Genomic DNA, 25,796 nt, shown 5'->3' with positions numbered 1-25,796 from the left:
AATCCATTAAAAAAAAAACACACAGGAACCACAAAATACCTGTTGTTATCCACATAGCGGATGAGAAGAGGGTAAAGCGCATACAGGTCCCTACAGAGAACTGCAAATTCATCTCTAATAGTTCCTTCCTCCTCGTCCCCCTCAGACTTCCCCTCCATACGCAGGTGCTCCTCCTCAGCAACTACTTTAGCCGTACGCTTCTTCAGCTTCTCCATGGTGGGAATGAAATGGGATTTGAGCATCTCTGGTTTGGCTCGGCTTACAATGGGCTGGGAGAACACTGGATTGAGACAAGGATATTATGTTGAAGATCAGGTACTGAAACTAAAATACAAGCACAGAGTTGAAAATGACAGCTTCTCGTACCCGCAAGCCTCTTCATCCAGGAAGCTTCGTCAATTCCCAAGTTGTTGATCACAATTTTCATGATACTTCCCAGGAGCTGGTTGAGATGATCGGAGGTGACGTCTGTACACAACTTACCCTCCGATTCGGGAAAGTTCTCCACTCCTCTCTCCCACCAGCGGGGCAGATAGTTACACAGCATGGGCAGGGTGACCTCTATCACATGCGGCATTTCAGTGTAGCGGGCCCCCGATTCAGCCAGGTCCCCGATCTCTTTCAATAATATGTCTAGCTCAGGAATGTCACACAGCTCATGGACATGGTTCGGAAGGCCCAGGACTGTAGATAAAAGGAAGAATAAAAGTCAGAAACAACTACAGAAATAAACATTATACATATATATATATATATATATGAATTTTTTTCTTCCTTTTATCTAATGTTTTCAAATGCAGGCTCTAATGTTCATCAAGGCTGCATTTTACACTAATACTGTGAAATATTATTACAATTTGAAATAACTATTTGAATGTGTTTTAAAATGTAATTTATTCCTGTGAGGGAAAAGCTGAATTTTCAGCGGCCATTACTCCAGTCATGTGATCATTCAGAAATCATCTGATATCCGAATACCATCTGATATGCTGATCTGGTGCTCAAGAAATATTTCTTATTATTATCAATACTGAAACAGTTGTGCTGCCTAATATTTTGGTGGAAACGGTGAATATTTTTTTCAGAATTCTTTGATAAATAGAGTTCACAAGAATAGCATTTATTTGAAATAGAAATCTTCTGTAACATTCTAAATGTATTTGATCATCTTTTAAACGGTAGTATAGCTGCAAAGAGAGGACTTACTAGCTCTTTCTCTGGGTGTCTTGGTAGTGTACACTGAAAATGCATTGTATTCATTAAGATGGGGCTCCAGGTAGGCCACAGGCATGGCTGCAGCGAGATGAGCAAGACATTCTCCAAGTGCTGGTCTATGCCTAATGTAAATATAGAAACCTCAACCACAGTCACATCACATACTGTACAGTCTTATACTCACACACAAATAGACTCTAACAGACCTCTCTGCATGAGGTGTTTTTACAGTTCCAGAAGAGTAGATACTACACATGATTCGGTAGCAGGACATCTGCAAATCATCCACTAATAGAAGCAAGAGGAGACACGTTAATTTAACTAAATAATTTTGAAACTATAAAAAAATATTTATGGCGCATTTAGTTTTCCAAAAAGTCCTTACAGATTACATCATCTCCAAACTGGTGTTGAGCGATGTGGTCAAACAGTGAAGTAAGGACAGGGAGCAGAGCTGTTGTGGTGTAGTTAATATTCTGGGACACGCCTTTCACCGGCTGAGAGACAAAAAACAAAAGGACTCGTGCCATGCAAAAACAATACAGCCAATGAACCTTGTCTTATACAGTAAGTATTACTCAAGCTGTACCTGATTGCCTTTGGAAACTTTGCCAAGTTTGAGGTTCTCCACCATCTTTTCAATGTCATCAGCTGCACTCTCAAAGAACAAACGCAGTCCTGCTTTTACTATCTCAGGTCCGGATTTCATCACTGTTCTGTTAACGTCGAGAAAAAAAAAAAAAAAAAAAAACATTTAACTGCTGTGCAACCTTTCTCCACTTTGACTGGAAATTCATTTCAGCGAATTTCAGTACCTGGCATCAAGTGACCGTGCAAGGATATGAAGGCAGTTGACAATAGCAGGTGCATCCGTACCTGTGAATCACAAATAGATGATATTACATCAAGTACAGAGATTCAGGTTTTTTTTTAAACCCATAAACACGTTTTAGATCAGTGGTTTTAAAACCCTGGGTCGAAAGACTTAAAAAATGGGTCGCCAGGATTATTTAAGGAAAATGTATATATGTATTTTAAAAAGTTCAAGACTCAGGAAAGAAGGAAACGGGAACCAGCAAACTTACCTGTTACATATTTGAAAAATGTTATTAAAATAAAACAAAATATTATAAAACAATATTGTGTCTCTCTTAAAAAAGTTTGAACACCACTGTTTTAGATAAGATTACCAAATTAGATGCTCTACTTGATGCTTGATGGAGATCAACACACAAAAGGAAAGGTAAAACAGTAAGCAGTAAGAAAACAGAAAGGAAAAGTGATGGAGGACAGCAGAGTAGATATCTTACCAAAGAGAAACACTCTGTGTCGCACCAGGGCAGACATCTTACAGAAGATGCTGATACCGAAATTAAAGGAAACCAAAGGAACATGAAGAATGAATATGAGAGAAGTAGGAAAAGAAAGCAGCAAGAGGAACATGGTGAAATAAAAGGTTTAAAGAAAGTAATATGAAATATTATTTAAAGTAACAAAACACATGACGTAATAAGATTTGATCTTGTATTTGACATACACAGTGTCTGTAAGTGTGTTGTTACCTTGCAATCATCTCTTTTTCCTTGTTTGAGGCATGTCCGCCACTGCCCAGGATTTTGGCCGGTGTGGAAAGGAAGTAGAGGCAGTGGTTTTTAAAATATGATTTATCAAAGGCAAAAGAATCTGAGGATGTCAGAAAAAAAAACACATATAAACAATATTTACAGTCTTGTGCTAATATTCAAATGCTGAAAGATTTCTTGGGGCGTATAGACCACGAGAGACTGACTTTGGCAAAGAACTTGATCTCTTGTTCGTGGGGCGACTTTTCCACACGGCCGCTGCTCACAACAGCCTCTGTAAACACAAATGTCACAGGAAATTTAGTTAATCTCAGTTCATACATAAATTCATGCAATAAGGATAAAGAACAAGGTTAAAGGATAAAGAAAGTACCAAGATGTGCTATGAATTCCTGGGCAATATCCATCCACTTTAGCAGCTTCTGTAGGAAGCCATATGCAAAGCGCTTCTCAATAGATGAAATGTCACTTTCCATATCTTTGAGGCCTCTGGACAGAGATATTTTAAACAATCAGAATTATAGCAATTATATTATTTTGTGGTATATATGCATTTTTAGTGGCTCCTGTACCTTGTCACAGCATATCCATTAAGTTGGAGAAACTTAAGCAGCTCATAAGCCTTCTCCCTATCTCGAGCCTTTTCTTTAGCCGTCAGTGTGTCATAAGGCACAAGCAAAGGGTGTGTCCCGCCCCCTAATTCAAAATACATTAAGAGAGATGTTGATGAACTAAAATGAGCTTCAACTAAACATACAAATAATAATATAACTATAAACCATTTTAACTGTTGAGACATTAGAGAAATGCAAACCTTTTGTTTGTAACTCCATTTTCTTTTTGCGCCCCCAGGTGTTGTGGTAGTTTTCTGCAAGCTGCTCTGCCATGGACTAGATCACATAATGTACAGTTAGCCATGATGCTCTCTATTGTATTGAAATGGTGATACTGAACTAAATAGGAATGTGCATTAGCACTGTGTACCTGTAGCTCTCTGGATAGTGTCATGCCTGAGATATCAATGGGCTGAGGGCTGTAGCCATGACTGGGGTCATAGGTCGCCTATGAAAAGAAATGAATTATGATATCATACTCATATTAGTAGTATCAATTAATATGTGTAATTTGTCATTTAATTAAACATAACTTAGATACAGCAGTATGTAGCTAGTATTTGGTTAGTATCTCAAGATATTTTTTTCCACTCTGTCCTTACCTGTGCAGTCTGTGAGATCTTGCGAGCTGTCTTCTTCTCTGTTTTCTCATCATCTCCATCTCTGGCTTTGTCCAATGTCCACTCCCACGCAATCATGGCCTTGATGGACTCTTTAATGGGCCAGCGGTAGATTTCTTTATCCTAATGCAAATATTATTGAATTAAAACATATGAAATAATAATGCTGTGTCTTTATTGATTTATTCATTGATTTAGGTCTTGGTTGTGTTTAATTGGTGTTCTCAGCTTTGGTTCTTGTTTTGCCTTGTGTTTTTGTTCTGTTTCTAATATATGTTTTTGGTTTATCTTTGTTAATTTTGTTACTTCTACACTAGGATTTAGTCCTCCCTTGGACCTTCATCATAGTTACAGAGAGGGTGAAAATCTAATATTATATGATGTCTGTTACCTTTTCAGAGAATGTTTTGTAAGGCCTGAGCATGGGATGAGTCTTGGCATTTTCGTCCAGCACCTCACCAAAAGTCCAGTTGTTTTGAATCTGATGGATTATAAGGCACTGGTAAGACTCTTACAAAAATAGATAAATAAATCAGACAGTAACCAACTAGAAACCACCCATAACATAACATACTACACAGAACCCCTAGCAATGTGTTATAAATAAATAAATAAATAAATATGTGAACAAATAATAAAATACATACCTTTTCAAAAGCCCATTTGTCATGCGTGTATTCTGCATATCTGTTGATGAAACCGTCCAGCTTCTCAGGAATGATAGTGCTATAAAAAGAGAACATTAAAACAGCACAAGTAATCAAATATTTGACTTTTTATAAATGTTATTTCTCTCACTAAAATAATAAATTAATTAATAATTAAATGTACTTGGTTGTATCCACAGGTTTGGGGGTCAAAGTTGCCCTCAGCATCGACAGAGGCCTTTTTCTCTGTTTTGGAGGAGTAACTGGCATCCACATAATCAGGAGGAATCGCTCCAGCAATCGCACATATACAAGGCATGGCGATTTTGAATAGCTCTGCATCAAATTTCTGTTGGTAGACAATAATTAGAAAAGCTACAATGTTACTCTGACTGTTCACTCTATTTTGGGAGAGAATAACACTCTCAATTAGTTCAGTAACAGCATCTTCTGTATTTATTACACAAAAGAGGGTGTATTCCCACCTTGTGGGCCAGAGATTCAAAAATTCCCCCAGAAGAGTTTACGGGTCAGATGAAGCTCCTCCTCTGATGATACGCCAAAGTTAGCCCAGCCATTGGGCAAACAATAGTACTTCCAACAACGCTCGTAATGATTAGTAAGCAGCTGCAAAATAATCACACACAGATGAGATAACTGTAGAAACCAGTTTAAATATATAGTACTGATGTGTGATAATATAATGCCATACCTTAAGGGGCATTTTAGCATACTCGTTCAGAATTGGCACGTCAATACCAGCCGCCTGAGGAGGTGCTGGAGCATGGATGGACGCAGGTACCTGTAAAGCAAACATTACAACAATAAGCAAAAGGATGTTGAGTCACCATTAAACTTATGAAAATAATCAGCTATGCTAAACATGTTTTGAGTGCACACTTGTTGTTTTATTGCTGTTTGCTGCAGTGAATAACACTCACCTGCACAAAGACATGAGGCATTCCTCAATTACATCTCTCTGAGCTTTGGTAAGAGAGCGTCCTCGGGACAGCCTGTAGATGGTGTGGAGCATGGAGTCGATCATGATGGCACGGTGGTCCGTGCCGGCAAATAAAGGAGCACATTTAGTGATGAGAGGAAGCACTGCGGTGCACAGATAGCGGTTCAGAGCCAGGGCCATTTCTGTAGTGCTGAATGCAGCCTTAAAGAAAGAACAGGATAGTAATTGTGACAGTACTGCAGACAGTTATGTACACTGAATGTTGCAAGCTTAACTTGAACCCACATTTCTCATGTGAACACCACAGCTCAATGTATCTCTTATCATTTGATTGCTATCACAGGCAGCATTTTTCTCAGTGAAGAAAGATACAGATAAGATACAGATATCTTACCGTGTCTAAGGAAGCTGCTGCTCTCATGTCAGGCAGAAAGCCCACTTCCAGTACATGCAACAGGAAGTCCTGGTTGTCGATGCCATAAACTCTGTCCAGGAACAGGACCATTGGTGCTTTATGATCAGGCACAAAACTGGCAGACATCTTTGGCTCAATGATGCTGTTATCTGAAATATAATGAGTAAAACAGGAAGTGTGAGAATGGTAAAAATACATGCATATATCTACAAGCTCATAACTGATCATTACCTTTCCCAAAAGCAGGTATCTGGAATGACAAGCTGATCACACCAACCAGGTCCTCAATAGGCACCAGAGACCTAAGAATGGCCCTGATTCTCAAAGCCTCTCCTTTACCAGCTTGGATCAACTATACAAGACAGGAAGCATGAGATATTCAATTAAGCAGATTTCATTTAGTATTACTCAATCATTGGCATAAAAACACACTTACATGCATCTCAGGTGCACAGCGACCCAGCAAATCAATGAGAGCTGAGTAAAAGGACATGATGGCATTTCCCAGGTGCACTCTGTTCTCCTCATGCTGTTCTCCTCACCTCCAAACCTGACACAACATAAACAAGAAACACTGCAAAACCTCTCTACATACCACTGTGAAATCAAACAGTAACAAAGCATCACACAGGGTAAAATGACTTGATTATATCACATGGTAATGTAGTACAGAGATGCTTTGCACTCACATGGGAAAGCGTCTGTCTTTTTTAACAGTGGGTCCATCTCTTGCAGGATCCTCTGAGATCTTAATAGCTTCTTCAATGGCAGCAAGCAGACCGTTGCCCCCTTCTCCTCCTCAATGCGGGACCAAAACACGCAGGCCTCCTGATCAGCAGTCGGACCACCACGTTAGCGTTCTCCTCCACACTCTCTCCTGAAATGAGAACGTTATACAAAATGTATATAGCTATACCATAAATTACTATTATAATTTTTTGAAATCATATTAAGACTCTCACATTAACAAGCAAACCAGAGTATACAATATCTAATGTATGCAAACTACACAGTCTCTTCTTTGTCCAGTTAGTTACAACCATCATCACATCATAAATACAAACCATTAACAAATACAGCGAAGCGCAGGAAATCCAGATACTTCTCGCCTCCACATGGATTCTGCCACCCAATATCTGGGTAACCTTTTGATAAGAGCATAGGGCAGCTCTGCAGGCCACAACCTGCCAAGTACTTCACCACCTGCATAAACAGAGAGACAAAAAGTGTTTTCTGCGGGCCACAAAAAAAAAATCATCAAACCTTTTTCCATTTGTACTTTAGGTTGACACACCATCTCCAAGTCTTGCTCTTGGAGAGCCAGGGCAAGTTCATTGTTATCGATACAGGATGCAGCAGCAACATCAAGAGGAGTGGAGCCACGCATTCCTGAAAAATTGTTTACTGGTTGATTGATGTGACACTAAATAGTAAACATTTATAGGTGAATATAATAACAACATTTAAATTAGATTTACTTCAATTTTAACTAGGCTGAACATAAAAGCACATACTGCAGATGAAAAGTTATTTAAAATGAAAGCTTAAAAAGGTGAGTTTCTTTCAGAATCAGGCTTTACCCAGCCCAATCCCACTGTTCTGCAGGAGGTAGCCCAGGTGATCAAACATGGAGCGCTGATTCTGTCTGCTGATACGGCAGAAATAACACAGGAAACGACAGCAGTTGGTCACCATTCGAGGAAATCTGATCTCCTGTTCAGAGCAAATGCAAATGGAATTTAAAAAAAATCTTTTAAACCAATCAAATGCTTCAACAATGCATAAAAATGTGACTTTGAAAAACTGCGTACCTTGGAATCTCCACCTCCAAGTACATTCACCATAACCTCCATGACCGTCTCGTGCATTCCCAGAGCTCTCATCAGGTTGGGGTGCTGGTAGAATACCCTGTTGCTCATAATATTTCTAAAAGAGAATGACAGAGGACAATTGCAACTCCATGGTGGTGTAAATTTCTTGCAGTGTAAGCAGAAGGTATCTATTGCAGTTGCTTTTGTTACTTATTGAAGTTAAAGGACTTCTTTAGGATGCAAAACATGCACTCACCCAATACTTTGGATCATCAGCCTTTCCCTCTTCAGGCCCCATCTGTACAATGAGCAGGGAGCGGATCTGTCCCAGACACTCCAGTAGCTCCATTGTGTCTTGCACAGATACTGCATTGATAATGTAGGCTTTGGGCAATGCTCGGATCAGCTCACCCAGGGCGTCGTACTGCCGGTGTAGCAAACTGAACATGAGCCGCACCAGCTCAGGGTTCTGAAATGAAAGACTCCTGAGCCCAGTGGATCATGGTGTGGGAGATCAGCTCCTGCAGAGTGCCTGTGACAAAGGAGCAAAAGTTAGTGTAATTATGCAATGGAAAAAAAAAGTCCAATGTGAATCGCTTAAGTCTAATATGAAGTAAAAATAATTTACTGGGTTTTTTTATCTTCTTCAGGGTTCAGGCTCAGCCTCCGGCTTCTTTCGCAAACTCTTAACTTTCTCCACTAGTCTCAGAAGGCGCCCATGGAGAGAGGTGTCCACCTCCTCTTCCTGCTCCTCCTCTTCAATATGAACCCCTATAAAAAGAGGAGAATACATGTGACTCCCAACATTATGTTTGACACAGTAACTCCTTAGATTTGAAGTTTAAAAAATTGCATGTGGAAACAGTAATATGTTAGCAGCAACAAACAAGGACTAATTATATTGGTCTTCATATGAAACAGCAACAGTATATGTTCTCTGAAAATAAACTGACCACAGTGAGCCAAAAGGTCATGGTGAAAGGTCAGCAGGCCATTCCGGACTTCCTCAGGAACAGGGCAGTCTTCCTCCTCTGGACTGTTCTTAAAGCTCATCAACATGTACACCTGAGTAAACAGTGTACGTGTAAATGTAAGGACAGAAAATGCAGCATTGGTATATATAAAGCTAAAAAAGCTAGGCTGAATTTTCTCTCCAGAGCGGCTGAACAGTACCTGTTCCTGTGGAGGGGAGCGGAATTCGCGGGTTCTGCGGGCTGTTTTCTGCAGCGCTCATCGTGAAGGCCTGCATGAGCTCATTGTATCGATGTCTCTGATTGGTCTGCACCAGGGTTGACAAACCTGTCCGAGAAAGCGATGATGGCTTCCACTCTGTGACGCAGCTCACAGTCACAGAAATATTGCAGGAGAGTACACATCTAAGGATGAAAAAGAAAAAATCAACAAGTGAGAGAAATACTAATATATATGAAAGTCTTCAATCAGTAGTACTTCACCTGAAGTTTAACAGACTCAGGTAGCTTCATGTGCAGCAGTCCCTCTCCCACATCCTCCTCTTCCTTCACTTCTGCCTCTCCTGCACCAGTTTCTTTCTCTCTCTTCTCTGTCTGTTGTTTTCTCTCTATCCATTTTTTCCGCAGCATGTTCATCCTCTTTCCCTTCCTTTCCCCCCCTGCTCTTCATTTTCCTCTTCCTCAGGTTCGAGCTCATCCTCCTCCTCTTCCTCAAGCTCTTCCTCCTCTTCCTCTCCCATTCCTTCATCCAGAAGCTCTCCCTCATTTTCACCCTCTATTTGCTCCTCTTCCTCTTTTACCTCCAGTTCCTTCCTCTTTGCAGACCAGCTGTTGCTCGGCATCTCCAGTTTGGCTGCCTCCAATTCTTCTGCCGGGTTCTCACCATCAGTGAAGACGGATGGTTCGATCAGCTTCAGGATGTGTTTGACGTCATTGTCATCAAACACGCCCATTATTAGCAGGGTGCTGATGAGCTTTAGAATGGGCACAAAGTGAAACTCAACGCTGCCACCAACGGGATCCCGCATGGCCCTGCCCACCGTCCTGCACGGCTTCTGTAAGCATGCTGAGAGCATGGTCTTTAAGCATCTACAGTACAGAAAGACAAAAAGAGAAATAAAGAAGCCAATTCTGTGGTAGTCTTCACAACAAGACACCAATCTAATTTCCTTCACCTCCCTGAAGAGGTATGATGGGGCTGAGGTTGTAGAGGTCTGCATTAGTTGCCCACAAACCCAGTGGGGCGAAGTGAAGTTTGGGGCGTAGACAGGTGGTGAGGCCGACCCCAGGAAGCCGCATGGGCCTTCTCAGCATCTGAAAGAGAGTGATGCTACGTGTGTCATCCGTCATGGGCACAATGAAACTCCACTTATTAGTCATGAGACGGTTGCGCTTGGCAGACTCGAGGTGCATGGAGATGAGCAAGTCGTAGTAGCCGCTGCGGATGGGGCCGGAAGGTAGGTGTTTTCAATGGCATAAAAGAGCTGCGATTCATCAACGTGGCTGCAGAGGGCATGTGCAACACGGTTGTTGCCCAGAATGCGCACACAGAGCCGTAAAGTTTCAGGTTGTGGTAATGGAACGTCATTAGGTCGGTGCGCTCTGACAGTTCCAGGATGTCAATGCACCTAGAGAAAAGAGGAAAAGACAAGTTTTCAGTTTTGTAAATGACTTTTTTAAAACACTGGATTCTTTTATATCAAAGGATCAAGGATTATTTTTTCTATTTTCTAATGAAATAACCAGGTTATATTTTCATATTAATGGAATACCTGTTTTCTTCTGGAATGTGCAAGCGCCATCATAAAAAGAGGATCCATACACTGCACTTTCCAGCCTTGCCTCTCACTCAACAGCGGCCAGTTTTCAGGGGCCAAAAAGTGATTAGGCATTCGGCTCCATATGACAGGTGTGCAACATCTGGAGATCCAACCTGGGAGGACACTGAGGGTACTGGGTTCTTATGGTCGCTACGGAACATGGCCGCAGAGATGGGCATTATGTTCTGAATATAGAGAAGAAAAAGTGTAATAAAAATGAAGAACAATTTACATGAGCAGAAATTACTTTAGAATGTTTGTACAATCAAAATGACATCTTTAGCATGAGATAGTGACCTTTAGTTTGCCGAGTTCCACCTGTAACATGTTCTGGCTTGATGGCAAACAAAAGACAGCAGGGAAGAGCTTAGTACTGGGTTCCACCTGAAACACAGAGAAACAGCTTAATGTCACATTAAATGGACATAAATTTAAATGGAAATAATTTACCTACAGTAGTTCCTTATGTAGTTGTCAGTTACAGGAAACAAGTGAAAGCTAATTTACTCTGACCACTTTATCTCACCTGGTAAAAGGCATTGATCTCTTTCCCGTTGGCTGTAAAGGTCATTAGTCCTGTGTCCAGGTCCACCAAGCAGCCAATCACGAAGTCCTCCTGGCTGATGCGTGTTTGCTGTGAGCTGCTAAACTCTCATCCCCAGACCACTGTAAGCAGGTGCTGCGTTTTACACTGAGGAAAGCAGAGGAAAGACAATGAGATGTTTTGAGAAAAGTGATATGAAATGGTTTAAGTAAACCTGGGGTCCTTACTCATGCATGCCTGTTCTGGTGGAAAATGTACTGAAGTATGGTAGCAGCATGAATGGTCTTACCTGTCATGAATGTTGCCTTTATCGTCCCCAACTGTAACAGTTACATTTCTGACTTTACCCAGATCAAAGTGTGGGTCATACTGGTGGGTAGTCAGGAGTGACCCACCCTACCCCACACTCCACTGGGCTCCTGTACAGCAAACACCCGAACTGAATAATAAGTACTGGTGGAATGAAAAGAAGGGCTTTTGTTACACATGACAACATTGTCATGGATCAAAGTATTATTTAGATGAAATTATGCATATGATACAAAGACATTTAGTAAGGAAAAGATTCTAAAATTTCATCCATACAGTCGTTGTGTTTGAGATAATATCAGCATCGTCTCGATCATCTGGGACAACGTCCTGCATCAGACGAGGCACTGTTGGAACCACCGGTGGTGGGGCTATAAACGCTGCTTTCTTCGCCTTGGAAAAAAAGCTGAAAATCACAGATGTTTTGTCATTTCAGAATCAAACGAGAGAATTACAGATCTCTCATCTACTGTATCTTTTCTCACCCTCTCTTTTTGCTCTTCTCTGTGGTGATGTCCTTCTCATTCTCGCCCTCTTTTGTTGCCAGGAAGCTCTTTTGGGACGGATGGCTCTTTTTCTTTCTCATCTCTTGCTCCTTGCGAGAGGCTGACTTCTTCAGGAGCTCAAATTCAGATTCGGGGTCCACCTCAAGAGCCTCATCCTCAGGGATAGTGAGGGTCCGGGTGAGGGGAGAAGCTCCCACTGGCACCTTGAAGGTTTCGGTGGAATTCTATCGGCATGCTGAGTCTAAAGAACACAAGGTCTGTGTTGGCATTCTGAGACCCAAACGTCCTATGAGTTAGCTTCAGACAGGGGGCGCTATCCCCCACCGTTCACAACACTAAGGCATCCACAAGGGACACCTATTGAAGCTCAAATTATTAAAGGAGAAAAGGGTGCTGAGATTTTTTTATATTATCTATCATTATAGTATATACAGTGGGTATAGAAAATAATCACCCCCCCCCCCCCACCTTTTAAAATAATTACATTTTTATTGCTTTGCAGCCTGAAATGAGACATGAAGAAATGATGTTTTTACTCAGTGCAATTAAATAAGTTTTTTTCCATTTAAAATGTATATTGTTTATTTTATTATTTTATTTTAGCTTTGTTTTATGAATGAAAATAATTTTTATTAATTAATATCACTGGATTGAGAAAATGAAGAAAGACCAGCAGCTAAGCTGTGCAGATTCACATGAACTAATAATGCGTTTTTACCTCAATATGAATGTGGTCTGACGGCACAGGCACAAACTGTGGCAAGCTCTTGCTGAACCACATGGTAATATCTCTCTTCATGTTGATGGCGAAAGGCTCAAAACCCTTCCTGCAGGCCACAGATTGTGAAGTAACGCAGGCTGCTCACATTCTGCCCAAGGTTGATACGACCCACCTGAGACAGCCCCAGACTGCCATACAGGGGATGAAGCCTGGTCAAGAGAACATACATTATTAAATGTAACAGGAAATAATGTCTCTTATTTTGTGACTTCACTTCTCCAATCTCAATGTCTTTGAAGGCCATCTCAGATCCAGAGTCACTGATGAGCATTTCTCCATTTAGAGTAAACATGATGTTCTGCTCCGCCAGGTCGATCATGCAGCCCACTACGTCACCAGACTGCCACTGGCGGCCAAACGGCTCATTCCCAATGTGCCAACGCTGAGCCTATGGTTAAAAATCAGTTATATTATATTATACAGTACTATTCAGTTTCTTTTTTTAAATATATTTATATTTCACTCTGCATTAAATTGGTCAAAAGTTTCAGTACACACATTATAATGTTACAAAATATTTATATTTCAAATAAATGCTGTTCATTTAATAAACTTTCTATTCATTTAAGGATCCTGAAAAAACAAAAATATTACACAGCACAACTGTTTTCAACATTGATAATAAGAAATGTTTCTTAAACACCAAATTAGCATATTAAAATGATTTCTGAAGGATCATGTGACACTGAAGACTGGAGTAATGATGCTGACAATTCAACTTTGTCATGACAGGAATAAATTGCATCTTAAATTCCACTGAAATATAATACAGTTATTTTTGATCAAATAATTACATCCTTGGTGACTGTAAGAGAACTACATTACAATTCCATTTCCTTCCTTCAATTTAAATACAAAACAAAAACAAATACTTCCCTAGGTTCTTATGACATTACAATTCCATTTCCTTTCTTTGGTGTTGATATCAAATCAAAACTAATACTTCTCGAGGTTCTTTTGCCAGGTCATCAGATCCAATAATGTAAGCTTACTGGTGCAATGAATGATTGTAGGAGATTCTTAAAACAAAGAAGCCCCTAACAATGCTAATGAAACTGAAGTAGTACCTTGAACCCATTGAAGACATAGGCCAGGTCATCAGATCCAAGCTCTCTGTCTGCATGGACGCTTGGTCTTGGCCCACCCAAACTCTCATACTCTCCCACTGTTAAAACCTCAAACTCAAAGTACCATTTCCCCTGTGTTACGGCATAGGATTTTTCTCTGCCCTGAACACACGGATGCTTATCACTCCGACCGACCCTACGCCAGCCCCAGGTCCACCTAGTATAAATGGTCACCGAGAGGGTGTGAGTGTGTCAAATATTCAAATACAAAAAGCACTGTATGACTAAGTTCCCCTTTTAAGAGTTTGATTTGGTGAATGATTAGATGGACAGACCTCACTGCTATCCTGGTCAGGGTGGCTCAATATTTGTACGCCATAGCCAATCAGAGTTCCGTTACAGCGGCACATACAACTGTCGCGATTGGTCTTTTTTCGTCTTTTCATCCAGTTAGATTGTATGGTAACAAGACGGGGGTTGCGCTTGTTTTAACAATGTCGCCTCTCAACACACGCAAATCCGACGCAAATAACGCAGAACCCTACAGGAACGATCAGGTCTTAATATGTTTACTTCTCGTCGAGATCCCCTTCGGGCTTTTTCTAATGATTGCAATATTGTCTCTTCACTTTTCCAAAAGTTTTTGGACCGTGTGAGTGGCACGCCACCCGACGCCCGCACCACGCACGCGGTGGTGAGCTCTTTTACTCGAGTTGGGGGTGGTGCCCAGCGACGCTCTCGCCCCCGCCGCCCTGCGGTCGTCAAAGTCCAAAAGATATGGGTGGCCCCCATCTCACTTACCCTCTGTGTCATAATGGACTTGTGCAAGGCTAAGCGGGGGCTCATGAGGACGACCCTGTGGCACTTTCTTATTTTTTTGATATTGTAGTGTGCTTGGTTATATTTTGTATGCCTTCCTGGCACAAGTGGTGCAGGCCTCGCTTGATACTACTCGCTTGTAAAGGGCCAGCATGTTGATCGACACTGTCCGTTCATTGCTATGCCGGATGCCCCAAGCCGTCTATCGTGCAATTTTGCAGCTGAGACTTCTCACTATATCGGTTGTTCCAGCTGGCGTTGTCCCACCTTGTTCTAGCTCCAGATCGCCCCCCCCCCCCCCCCCCCCTCCTTAGTGGTGTCCATCGTTAACCCGCTTGCGCTTCGCGTCGAGAACGTCAAGCTGCAGACGACAGATCACCGTTAATTTGTCCCACGTCATTGAAATTATGTAATTTGATAACGGGTCACTAGAAACCCCGCCCACGTCTCGGGGTTCATTAAGTAGCGCTTATTTCCAGTTGGATTACGTACTATACAACCATACAATTGTGAAACAGCATGACAATTTAAATAGTCAGGCAACACAGTTAATGGTCGTAAAATTTACAGTAAAAGCTGTTATACTTTAGAATTTCATAAATGTGTAAATAATGGATAATAAGTTTTATGTCGTGTGATGCACAGGGCGGATTTTTCAGTATGCGTGTCGTCAGTTGTCCACCATGGATTTCTTTCGCACTCATTCTAATAGGCTGATATTATGTGCTCAAAAACATTTTTATTCTATCAATTGTAAAAATAGCTTTCGCTATTTGTGTGGAAAACAATCGGCATACTATCTCTCTGCGGAAAAAAAAAAATAACCGGGAGCACGTGGGGGATGTATATACAGAAAAGAGACAGACAGCTAGTTTGGAACGGTGTGTAAACAAACACTGTTTAACGCGCAATATGGGAAGACGCCGTTATTAGATTATCTTTATTATATTAGCTTTAAATGATTAGTGATCTACGACAGGAATATTCTGTAATATCGACGTTTTAGGAAGCTTGATCTTCTTGTTCGTTTCACCACGTGTCTCCTCTGCTTCTCTGCTAATCACCCATCCCTACATGACAGGGGGGCGAAAAAGCCAGAAAAAAAAAAAAAAGAGTTCTTATTGAGATAGATACACAGAAATGGGTAATTAACAACACAGAAAGCAAAACATGTAGAAGTCAGTATTTCACTCACTTCAGTGTCTCTTAAGGTGCCAGACATTGCCAAGTTGTAGTTCTTCTCGGGCTCCGGAGAGGGAGGCTGGAACATCCACTAGACAAGGAGATGCAGCTTCTTTTTCGTGGTGTTGTCATCACGAAACCTGAAAAAAGTGTGACGTATGGGTGACAGCAGTCACAGTACTGAGTATTAAGGCTATGATTAATCTACAAAAAAGTCTCACATTAGTTTATTATATTAACATATGTTAATTGTGCCACATTAGTATTTTAAAAGAGTCATTATATTCTTCAATTGTATTTTCAGTTTATGTTTTCATTTAGATGTATTTTCACCTACCGGTCCATAGGTCCAGGCCCTGCTCAATTCGAGTGACGGCCCACCCCCAGTTCATGGCTGTTCTCAGCCAGTTTCTCTCTAATCCGCTCTACGATGATTGGGAAGGAAGGCACAATCTGCAGAAAATAATGTAGATGGCAAAATCAATACAGCAGAAGTCACTTTATTAATAAATTTTACTTTTAACTACTATTTATGAAATCCCACAAAACCTGCACAGTGTGTCCACTGGACAGGGAGTGAAGGCAGTGTGGGAAAGAGACTGAGTCGGCCCCAAAAGGTTCCGGACCCCATTGAAGTCATGCTTATACTCTTTAATGGGCTCAATACGCAGTCTATCTTTGGGCAGAAACCTGCCCCTCATAGCATGGGGTATAACCAGGAGGAGGAAGGAATTTGAAGTCTCCATGCCGCCCACCAAGGAGAAAAACCGAACTCTAATGGCAAAAAAATTGCCATTTTTTTGAATTTGTCCTATTTAGGTTCAATCTGGCTTCAGGAAGAGGAATAGTTTAACATTAGCTGAAAATTAAAAAGCTTGGCTCTTACTTAATAATCCCAGAGCTGAGAAGCGACACACAGGGAAAAAAAAAAAAAAAAAAAAAAAAGACACAATCCAGGTTTGATTGAAAATTCTCCCCAGCAACATGCCTTGAACACACAGGGATGTCCATTAATCCGGAAGGAGATGCTAGGGACGCTCAGATCCAAAACAGCAGCTCACCACATCTCCAGCCGCGGAGAAAATGTGTGGGTTGGATTGAGGACACCTGACGTGGTACTCGACCTGACAAGAGTATAATGTTATAGATGATGCTCAGTGGGATATGTGCTGGAACAGATGGAGGAAGGTAATCCTCACCCTGTCCACAGATGTATTCCATCAAAGCCGTACGAGTAGAGGTCATCTCCGACTCCCATGCCCTCCCCATCCCTCTCCCTCCTTCCGGGGTAGGGACTGTAACCCTCGGTCAAAGCCCAGCCAACACGGAGGGGGTGACATGCCTGAGCGGTTCAAGGGAATGGATCCACATGGTCTCCGATTTAACTCGATAGTACCACTTTTATATTGTGTAGAGCCTTCACATGTACCCAGAAAAAATGTTGTGGTCTTTCATACTTGCAAAACATCAAAACATTAGCTCAAATATGCCAAACAAACTAATCTACAGATCTCTTTTATGATATATCATTTGGGTTGTACTTAGTCAGACCTGGTTGACATAGTTGATGATGTTTGGCTCTGCAGGAGGAGATCACGCCCCGGGGGGTAAGCAGCGATTCTCTCAGTGATCAGATTTCTGATTGGACCTGACAGCAACACCGTTACACACACATAAAGAGCAGAGGACATCTAGAACCTACAATGAAGAGTCCACAAACAGACAGAGCATGTGGTCAGATACGATAAAAGTTGCAGTCTAGAAAAGTTTAAATCTTGATTACAAAAAGATATCAACCTTGTGATTGCGTCCATGTTTGTCCAAAAGCGCAATGATAGATTTGATGTGGTTTTCCTGGATGATGTTAAGCACCTCAGGGCTTTCAATAAGGATACAATACAGCACCTCCAGAATGCCTGGCAGTTAAAATATGCAATTATACACTACTGTTTAGAAGATTTTTTTTTTTTTTAAGAAAAATCGTTTCATTCAGCAAGGACACATTAGATTAATTGAGGGTGACAGTAAATACGTTTATAATGTTACAAAAGAGATCTATTTCAAATTCATGTTGATGAACTTTCTAAAATCCTAACAGAATCCTATTTCATAGATTCAAGGCCTCTATTTGGAGATTTAAATAAATTATGGCTTCCTACCTGAAGATGCCTCTAAACGGTCCAGTTTGCTGACTAACCAGTCAAGATTATCACAAAACAAAGCACAATTTGCCCTGTTTACTCCTCAGAGATCAGAGATGCTATAGGTGAAAAAAAACAAAAAATGCAAGGGCTTTACATTTTTCCAAAAAACACTGAAAACAGTAAATCATTAAGGGCGCTCAGTGTGGGAAAGTCATACATGTATTGTATGCTACAGTCATCAAAGTAAACCACAGCCATAACCCAGCAGCTAATAAAATTAAACATTGACTAATCTCTTTCCAGTACTCGGCTGCTTCCTCCCCGGCAAATTCCTGAGAAGTGGGCTGAAGTGTTGTAGACATTCAGTCGATCAACACCGTCTAATACGAGACTAATCATGCCCTATAACAAAGCAGACCTTGGTAATTTATAAATGTATGTTTTTTAAATGTTATATTGCAGTGAATTTAAAGACAATATATTCTAATTAGTATAAATGAAATTTGAATATTTATTTGTAATTGTTTTATATAATTTGCCAGCATTCTAACCTCCTCTTGGAATAGATTCTGACGGTTCCTTAAGGAGCGCAGTTTGGTCTGCTTCTCCTCGTGTTCCAGCTCCTCCTCTGGAGGGCGGAAATAGAAGATGAGATCCTGCAAGGACAGAACCACAGCGTCTAGAGGCAGAGACGAGGAAGATGGGCCTGGAGATTTTACTCTTCTCCCTCTCAGAGAGTCCAGACACCCCCTGTCAGAAAAAAAAAAAAACAAAACCCACAATAATACCCAAATTTAAGGATGGGCTTAATAAACTATTTATCCTTTTATTGAATTAGTGTTAATGGTGCTAAGCTGATTCTATCCTGAGTCTCTAAGTAAGTGACTAAATGGGTTAGGCTAGTCAGTTTTTAGATTCACTTTTTTCGTCTTCATCCTCCTAGAAGACCATCTTAAACCACCATAGGCCTGGTTTAAAGGGCGTAGTGCTTCAACCACCCAAAAATGAAATTAGCCCATAAATGGACCAGTCACCCTCAAGGGCATCCTAGGTGTATATGACTTTCTTCTTTTTCAGATGAATCCAGTCCGAGTTATATTAAAAATTGTCTTTTGATCTTTCAAAAAGCTGTTTAATGCCACTCAGCGGGGTGTTGCACTATCAGTCCAAAAAGAAGTGGAAATAAAAGCCACCCATGGCAGACCCTCCTTAAAAAAAGTGTCTCACACACGCTCCAGGGTTAAACGAAACCCTCCTGTAGCGAACATCGATGCATTTTTGTAGGAAAAAATAACCATATTTAAAACTTAATAATCGAAAGAGGATCTTAATAATCAATGCTAATCTAGCTTGCGCTCACTGTTGTAAACAGAGAAGCAGCTCACAGGCAGCGTCCGATAAACGTTATGAGGTCGGCGTTGCGCATGTGTCCCGCTCAGAAGTGCGAATTGCGCTAGCGCAGCTTGAGATCCAAAAACAAAACAATGGTCATGAATTAGAAGTACTAAACGAGGATTTGTAAAAAAGAATGTCGAGGATTTCGATATAAGCCAAGAGGGAGACTGGTGTTCCTGTGCTAAAGTAAGGAAACTTTGCTTCCTTTGCTCCTGTTAACAAACATTGGTTTTTCACGAGACTCACGGCGCGCATGCGCACCAAAGCTCTGACCTCATACTGTCACCAGCCCAGAAATGCTTTTGTGTAACAAACTGTTGGTGCAAGCTATTTTGAAAATGGGATTTTTTTTCCTTACAAAAATGCATTGATTCAATACAGGAGGCCTTTGTTCATCCCCCGGAGCCGTATGAGACACTTTCTACCCTTTGGACTGATGCACTGCAGCACCTGCTGAGTGCCATTAAACAGCTTGAAAGATCAAAGACAATTTTTTATATAACTCCGACTAGATTCGTCTGAAAGAAGAAAGTCATATACACCTAGGATTCCTTGAGGGTGAGTAATTTACGGGCTAATTTTCCATGTTTGGGTGAACTAACCCGTTAAGATTGAATTTTTTCATACTTAATGAAACTGAGTGAAGAGTCCTGTTGTGCTATAGATCATTCTAGCAGCCTGGGGATTCTGCTGTCTGAGAACGGTGCCACAGTCAGAGCATCATCCATGGTGACCCTCCTGATGCAGTATGGCCTATGAAAAAGAAGCACCACATATTAGCACTGGTGAAAATCTGAATTGTGCCGTTTTAGGACTGACTAGATGGAATTTACACTTCACTGTTCAAATTTTTGGAGTTAGTAAGATTTCTTTTTGGAAGAAGTCTCTTACGATCACCAAGACTGCACTTATTTGATACAGTAAAACAGTAATATTGTGAAAATATTATTAGAATGTAAATTAACTGTTTTTATTCCTATGCTGGCAAAGCAGAATTTTTCAGCATTTTCAGTCATTATTCAGTGTCAAAAGATCCATTTAGAAATCATTCTAATGTGCTGATTTGGCAATCAACAAACATTTCTTATTATAATTGAAAACATTTTTTTGGAAAAACTTTTTCAGGATTCTTTGATGAATATTAAGTTCCAAATAACTTTACTGTTACATTTGTAAAGTTTTAAAGGGTCCTCCTATTATTGCTCTTTTACAAAGTCTGGATTTTGTTTTGGGGGGAGGTACTAGAAACAGGCTCTCATACTAGGGGGTTGTTCAAAAAAACACATTATTTTTCACATATTTACATTATTACAACACCTCTCTCCGCAGTCTGGTATGAACGACTGTAATAGTTCTTGTATCAAATGAAGAGGCCCGCCTTATGAAATTGACGAACATGGTGCTGTGATTGGTTAGACTGGGCCAGTGTGTGTTGTGATTGACAGCACTCTGTGCCTGGTCTGGAAATGTCATACCCCTTACCAAAGCCGCCTGTGAGCTTCAGTGTAAATATTGCGTCAATATCAAATCAATTTGAGAGCAATTTAAACCCGGATGATTGTAACACTCTAAGTTCATCTGCCCTTGGGAAAGCTAGCATGGTCTCGCTACATAGTGAACACACATTGCTTCTCTGGTGCAGCGCTCAACCAGGTTTTGTCCCATTCGTCTGTAAACTGTGACTATCACAACGTTCCCGGGAAAATATGCATTGTCGCCACCCGACGTCCATTCATTCGTTGTAGTTTTTGGAAGTGCTTCTGTAGTAAACTAATATTCGCGGGCCTACTTCTTGACGCTGTCTACCCGATTTGTTGAACCTCTGTGGGCACGCAGTGTGAGCCAGTTTTGTCCCAGTCTTTTTGTTGCTCCTGACCGGTCGTGTTGGAAGCTAGCGAGAAGAGACTAAACATGTGTGGAAACTAGTGTGCACCAGCACAGCTCTGTATAAGATTAGACCGACCCTACTTTAAATACGGAACCACGCACGCGAGCCTTCAAATTAGGCAAACAACGGAGCGCTGACCCTTTTCCAATAATGGTAGCCATAGCTCGGTGCCTATGAAATTTACAGCAACTACCGCCTGTGGTGACATCATTCTAGCCCCTATTGGGTCGGTGTAATCAGACCCAATCACCAAAGCATAATGACCTCAAACTTTTTTGAACAGTAGTGTTAAATGAGATTAATACACGTACCTTCTTTTCAGTGGCACCAGACGAGGCAGACTTGGCATCCACCGGGGACATATGTGGGCCACCGGGCTGGTAGAAGGGAAATGTCGCACAAGCACATGGAACTCTCCAAATACTTGAGATCTTGGGATCCCCCATTCACTCCACATCCCGTTTTGAGCAACATCCGGTCTTTCCTAACTTCGCGTCACAATGGAATTTGATGTGTCAAAGGACTGTTAGAAAAACATTTCCAAAAAAAACGCAAAACCTCCTAGAGAGTAGGTTAGAAAACTGAGCGAGTATTAAAGACCTTTGAAGCACGAAAAGCCCAGAAAGCGGCAGTTCTTTCGTCTTCGCTTTTTCTGCATCCCCAAGGCAGGAAGTCCTTGCTCTGGTTCATCCAGAGCAACAGATTACCCTGCCTGTCGGTGATGTGACGCACGGACGCTGAACGACGGGACCCCACTTCATGTGAGTATCCACTCCACCTGTGTACATGAAGGTTTTTGATATGTGCTCGCAAAGGATCGAGGGGAAAGGAAAAAAATTTTTTTGTTGTTAAGGCTCTGCTGTATTACCAAATTAGCACCAACCCAATGGAAGAGAGCGCTCCAGTCTCCACAGAGATCTGGCATTGGCGGCAAACCCCATATAATGGGTCCACCTTCATAAGGGCAATTCTGAACCATTATGCAAACACAAGAGAACAATTGACTGTTGGTTAGATGGGCATGTCGTTTACACTGAAGTTAAATTACATTCAATTGTTTAGATTACAGTAGCAATATTAATATACATCTCAACGTGCTCTGAGTCATCGCCATGGTCAGCCAGCAGATATTGTTAAAACATTCATTCCCTGTGCCCGTGGAAAAAGACGGACAGAAAAACATGCCCTCCAGTCAGCTAACCCTGCAACCCATGGAAACCTCACAAAAAAAATGCATTCAGTTTGTTGTCAAAGATCCAATGGTATGTGGAAAGATGCTTTGATGAACCAAATGTCGATACACGACACCTGATGCAAGACCACCAGCAGGGTCCTCTATAAGGAATGTGATAGCTTCTACTCACGCATATTTATATCCTATAAGAATCAAACCTTTTCTCTGAGAATAACAGTATTTGCTTAACGGACACTTGGTCTTGTGCTTAACGTGTTATACACTTGCGATCAATGTACAATAATGTATCCTACTTGTCAATCCATATGTTCTTTTATAGTGTTTTTTTCTAGATATATAAATGTTTTGACATAATTAAGCCAGAGCACACATATGCCGGATGGTTGGTATACGTACGCCTCAAACTTAGCTTTTCCTATTTGTGTAATTTGACATTATATTAGTCTTGCGACTCGTGACTCTGTGGAACATCAGTTTAGTATATATTAATATCAGAGAATCTGTGAAGTGATTCTCCTCTTGACCAGCCAAACTCAGGCATCAATATGCAAGAATTACCTGCTAGAGACAAAAGGATATGTAAAATTTCCCTCCAAAAGGATCTGCATTCTTCAATGTGCTCGACCACAACTCAGCATCCGCCGAGGGTTTGTGACATTGTCACCCTTTAAAGATCACTGAGTCACCCAGATCAGGGTTAGGGACGGGTTGCCTATTTAGATTCAGGAAAACACTGAGCTAAGATGATCACTTCAAAATAATGACCCACCCTAGAGCTTGTGCCAGGCTACATCCTAGTCTTTCCATTCATCAAGATGTACTCTGACTCAAACTGGTTCTTTCTCATCACTAAACTTCAGCCCCAAGTACCAACGGGAGATTAGTCCCAAATTTGCATCAGGCCTCTCTTTCAAACAGGCAAGACGTCCCAGAGAATCCAACTAGTCTAATAATTGATACATTAAGTATCATTTGTTGCACCCTTTTTACAAGGGTGTGTTTGAACTAAGACACTGATGTTTCCTTCAGCATGTAGATCGCTTGCTTCTCAAATTGTCCCATAGCTACATGTCCTTTATTTTCTCTTCTCGTTACTGCTTTAACGTTTAACCCCTTTTACCTATGCAAACTGTATGCGTGTACGTTTAGAATAGTTTAAGTGTTTAATGTAGTTGATCACACTTGAGGTTGTTCATTGTTTGCTCATAACTGGAGTTCTCTAATCATGCAGATTTTTGCTACATGCTATGAGTAGTACTGTACATAAGAAAGTTATTTTTCCTGGTTGTTACCCGGAAACTTAACATTCTTAGCATTAACAGACCATTATAATGCAATTTTTATATCCACATTAATATATAATAATAAAAGTCTGGCCAAATTGATTGCATTTTAAATCTGCAATATAGATCCCTGAATCATGCAGCCCTATTGCATATGAAATGGTCACAGTGTGGGTAAACGAAAAGGTCGCTCGTTGAAAGACGTGCTTTAAGCTCACCCTCTGCCAGCCACAGCCACAGAACAGACTGGGTTCATGTTCCAAGAGTTTTGCATAAAAGAGAGCGCCACCATTGAGGGTCTCCGCTGGCATAGGAAAGGTGCTGTTGATGGGACACCGATTTTAGTCAGGTAAAAACTGTCGGCAGACCATCCAAATGAGACTGGTTGTTGGACGCGATACAGTAGAGACAGGCTTTACCCAGATATCTCTCAGAAAGGACACGCTGACCAGGATGAGATTCATCGCCCACCCCTGACCTTCTCACCCTCTGACCTCTGCTTGGAAGCAGGGTGAATGGGTCCACCAACATGCCTCACATGGATGAAGATAAGGACGGATTTTTAGTCAGATTTCTGTTTTGTATGATTTACAAGTACACTGTGATAGCAATCCACTAGAAATCAGACACCTGTCGAGTCCTCGGGGGGCCGCAAGCCCACATCAAAAGCCATCTTGTCTGTGAGTGACCTTGATGTCCGTCAAACAGCTGAGGTACTGCATCATGCAAAGACGATGGCAATCAATAAAAACGGAAAACGGTTAAGTTAAATGGCCCCATTCTTTCACTGTAGTAAATTTTCTCTCAAAATACTCATCTGTTGATGGTCTGTGTGTGTGTGTATTGAGATTTGACCCCACCATGCCAGAGTGAGTGTGTCTAAGCAGGATGGCGTGGCCATACAACAACGTGCGATGGGCCCTCCCTCCCTTGTGAAAGACTAGAAAGAAGGTGTAAAAACATGACTATACACAATTCAAGGGATGCATGTAGGTGTCTATATGGACTCTTGTCATGACAAACTCCAACAAGACAAGTTTTTTTGTCTTGTTGGAGACAGTATTACACAAAAGATTAACACAAAATTTTGTTACGAATAGAAACCTACCCATTTATCCAAATCGACTGCCTACAGTGGGCAAAAGAGGAAAAAAAGAGGAGGAGGACAAGAGACTGTCATGCTGAGTTCAGAAAAACAACGTGAAAACATTTTTCAGGTTATAAATATGTGCACTTTAATGGAGAATAACCCCTCATGCTTTTTCTAACTTTAATTCATTAAAAAAAAAAAAATGTTTTTTGGTGTACTATCCCTTTAAAGGTGACTATGACCTTATTCCTGATGTATGTGCTTTTGAACTAACCTCATTAAGCTCAGTTGTGTTAGCCAGCATCTCCTGAAGCGCACGCACAGATAACGACTGCTCCAGAATAAAGCAGCATATAGCCAGATCAGGAGGAACATTGCAGACAATGGACAAAACAAACAAAACGTGAAAACTGGGGAATCCAAAACATCAGATGTATTTCAGAATTCATGAACTGAAAACCGGCAAACCTGGGGCATTAGATTGTAGTTTCTAGAAAACACAGGCGATTTCCAAAACCCTCACAGGACAGACAGAGTTTAATCTGCTCCTTCAGGATAGTAGCAGTGCACTGTAGAACCACCTGGTCATCCTACAAAGAAAAAGAAAGTCAAGATGTCATTCTTAAAGTTATATATCAAGTTTTAAATAGGCCTAAACATTTTAGAACAGTTAAAAGGATAATTCACTCAAAAAATACAAAAATTCTGGCATGATTTAACTCACCCTAAAACCTTAGATGACCTTATTTTCTTTAAAATATATTTTGATAAATGTTGGTAGCCAAAGTATTTCGGTGCCCACTGGAACTTCCATCTTGTACCTGCCCAAAAAAAAAAAAAAAAAAAGAACAGTCTTTAACTTAACTTTAAATTTTTGTGATAAGCAAAGACAATATTATGTTTTTGTTGATGGGGGATTATCTGATATTGAGACTA

At 41.0% G+C, this 25,796-nt stretch overlaps 1 pseudogene; it reads right to left on the bottom strand.

Annotated features, from left to right (window-relative positions):
- Positions 1 to 25,796, bottom strand: part of LOC122144390 — a 51,100-nt pseudogene that overhangs the window by 22,093 nt on the left and 3,211 nt on the right.

Source organism: Cyprinus carpio, unplaced genomic scaffold (assembly GCF_018340385.1).
Source record: "Cyprinus carpio isolate SPL01 unplaced genomic scaffold, ASM1834038v1 S000006658, whole genome shotgun sequence".
In the NCBI taxonomy this organism is placed as follows: domain Eukaryota; kingdom Metazoa; phylum Chordata; class Actinopteri; order Cypriniformes; family Cyprinidae; genus Cyprinus; species Cyprinus carpio.
The sequence above is the reverse complement of the archived record's forward strand: the minus strand, read 5'-3'. Positions and strand labels throughout refer to the sequence as shown.